Raw genomic sequence first — 3207 nt, forward strand, 5'->3', positions numbered from 1 at the left:
TCACCCTCCAATGGCCGCCGCGGTAGGCGCACCGCGCTGATCCGATGGCAGGAGCCAGGTGCTTCTCCTGGTCTCCCATGGGGTGCAGGGCCCAAGGACCTGGGCCATCCTCCACTGCACTCCCTGGCCACAGCAGAGAGCTGGCCTGGAAGAGGGGCAACCGGGACAGGATCGGTGCCCCGACCGGGACTAGAACCCTGTGTGCCGGCGCCGCAAGGCGGAGGATTAGCCTAGTGAGCCACGGCGCCGGCCAATGATTTTCTTAAATGCCAAGACTCAGCCGGTTTTTGCTTAACTGCTCATCTAGCTGCTGGAAGCCATCAGTTAATATCCAGGGTCCCAGTAAAGTTGATTCAGACAGTCACTGCAAATTCCTTAGCTGATTTTGTGGAGGGTTAGATTGGCTTTTGGGATACTTTATCCACCATTTTCCTGACATCACTCAGTATTCAATTTGCTTTGAAATGGGATGAGAATTTTTTCTTACCTATGTTTTAAAAAAACTATCAGAGTAGAAAATAAACTGCAAAACTGAAATAAAGTGGTTTCCTGGAGAAAAACGAGGAAACAGAGATAGGGGCCAGATTTCTTATTTTTTACATTACATTTTACACTTAAATTAGATCACATATTTGACATGCTGAATAAAAGACGGCTGTGATGAAACATTTGACCAAGACATCCTCCTCCACTGAGTAATGATAATGGGGAAAATGTGCCTAGAATAAGGTTATAAATAAGTCTTATATTTTCCTTACAAAAATAAAGGTTTGGCAGACTAATGCTTGGACATTCCACAAGCACCTGAATGAAACCGCTCTTCAAAACTGAAATGCTCCCACTCCTATTTTTGTTGTTGCTACCACCAGTACTTATCCACTAACATCAGAGTCCCACCTGTTATCTTCAACAACTCCAGGCCACTTTAACAATATCTTGAATCTGACTACTATTCTACTCCTATTACCACTGCCTCAATTTGCACTTATACTTTCTATCTGGACTACCAAATGGCCAAACTGGACTATTTTTCTGACATGCTTTTTCTTCTCTTCTTCTTCTTTTTTTTTTTTGACAGGCAGAGTTAGTGAGAGAGACAGACAGAGAGAAAGGTCTTCCTTTTTCCATTGGTTCAACCCCCAAATGGCCACCACGGCAGGCGTGCTACACCGATCCGAAGCCAGGAGCCAGGTGCCTCCTCCTGGTCTCCCATGTGGGTGCAGGGCCCAAGCACTTGGGCCATCCTCCACTGCCTTCCTTCCTTCTTGTTTTCATTAAAAAAAAAAAAAAAAGCTGAATGCAGTCTCTACGGGAGAAAAGGCAGAAACTACATGTGTAAGGTTCCTAGTTATGTTTTCCAGCTTTCAAATACAGGTGCTCTGTTGTTTATTATTTTTTGTTTATAAAAGGAATCTCCCAAATTCAAGCTCCATTTAACGTTGCTTATTCCAGTTTACAATTACCGATGTCCACAAGCCCTATATAACTCATTCTGAAGTTTTCAGTTTCCTGCATTAGAAATGTTGTTTTGTGTCTTTTTGTTTTTGGACAGTTTTCTTCTACCCGTAATGTCAGTCTCCCTGTGTTGGGAAACTGCTGAAACAACCTCAGCTTAGAGATGACAGAAATCTATCAGCCCCTAAGCAGTTTCTTGTTTCCCTCTCAGTTTCCAAAGTATTTTGTTTCTCTGCTGTTAAACCTTTACCATTCTGAATGTCTTCACCATTTACAAACACCTGTGATCTCGGACAAATAACTTGATCTAAGGACTTGGTTTCCTCACCTTCAAAATGGGTTTAAGTATAATACCAAGGCACTGCGGTGTTGGAATGGGAGGATTAAATGTGGTGATATATGAAAGGACTCAGAAGAGTGCACATTAGACTTAATCAAGTGATAGATACCTGTCACTAGTAATACCACCACTGCCACTACCCATTCACTTAGACAGGTCCACTAACCTGTAAGCCCTGAGGGCTTACTTCTGTACCCTTAGTACATCTCATGGTAAGAACTCAGTGTTGGAAGAAATGATCAGTATTCTCCAATACCCAGTATGAATATGGTCATCTATTTGATATTATCATCAGGGTTGAAATTATTATTTGCTTTCTAATGCCTTCTGTTAATTCTTTTTGCAAGAGATATTATTTAATATAAATATCCTAATTTCCTAAGATATCTTACAAATTAAAGTTATTTAAATAAACTTAATCTAGTATTTAATAAATCCATAATTTAATAAGTTACTTTCTCTCTAGTGCCTTCCATTAATTCTTTTTGCAAGACATTATTTAATATAAATATTCTAATTTCCCAAGAAATGTTTTTTACAGCAAATTAAAACAACCCGAGTTTATTATTTGATATATTTAGATGTTAGAGCCAATTTCCTGTTACCTAATATATTTAAATAGACTTGTCTAATAGAAAAGATGCCCATTGTGATGGATAATTTTGCATCTGCTTGGCTAGGCCACAGCATGCAGCTATGTATGTGCTCAAACACTAGGGTGTTTCTGTGAAGATGTTTTACATAATGTTAGCACTTAAATCAGCAGACTTTGAGTAAAGCAGATTGCACTGCCTAATGTGGATGGACCTCATCTAATCAAGTCCTGGATAGAGGGCTGTTGACCTTCCCCAAGCAAAAGGGGAATTTAAAGCAGATGGCCTTTGCATTTGAACTGCTGGCTAGTCTCTTCCCTGGGGTCTTCAATCTGCCAGCCTACCTTGTAGATTTTGACTTGGCCTCATAATCACATGAGCCATTTCTTGAAACAAGTTTCTTTCCCTGTCCCCTGATTGTGTGTGTGTATTTAATACATACACACACACAAACTATTGATTCTGTTTCTCTGAAGAACCAATTTCACCAACCTATAGAATATGTACAAAATTAAGTTATAGACCAGTCTATAACCATTATAATTTTTAAAAATCTTTATTTGGAAAGTTTAGAATATATCTTCGTGAAACATATATACATATAATTATATATATAAATTATAATATATAAGTATATATATAAAATTTTATGAATCAGGGAATTAAGAATTTCAGAAGTTTTTCTTCCCCCTTTATTCTCTTTTGATAACTACTATCTACACAGTTTAAGAAAATACAAGGGAAGAAAACATTGCAATTTTATTTTAAATTTTAAAACTACTTGTTTCATAGGCTTATGTCACAAAATTTAAATTATAT

This window comes from Lepus europaeus, chromosome 4 (genome assembly GCF_033115175.1).
Source record: "Lepus europaeus isolate LE1 chromosome 4, mLepTim1.pri, whole genome shotgun sequence".
Lineage (NCBI taxonomy): Eukaryota > Metazoa > Chordata > Mammalia > Lagomorpha > Leporidae > Lepus > Lepus europaeus.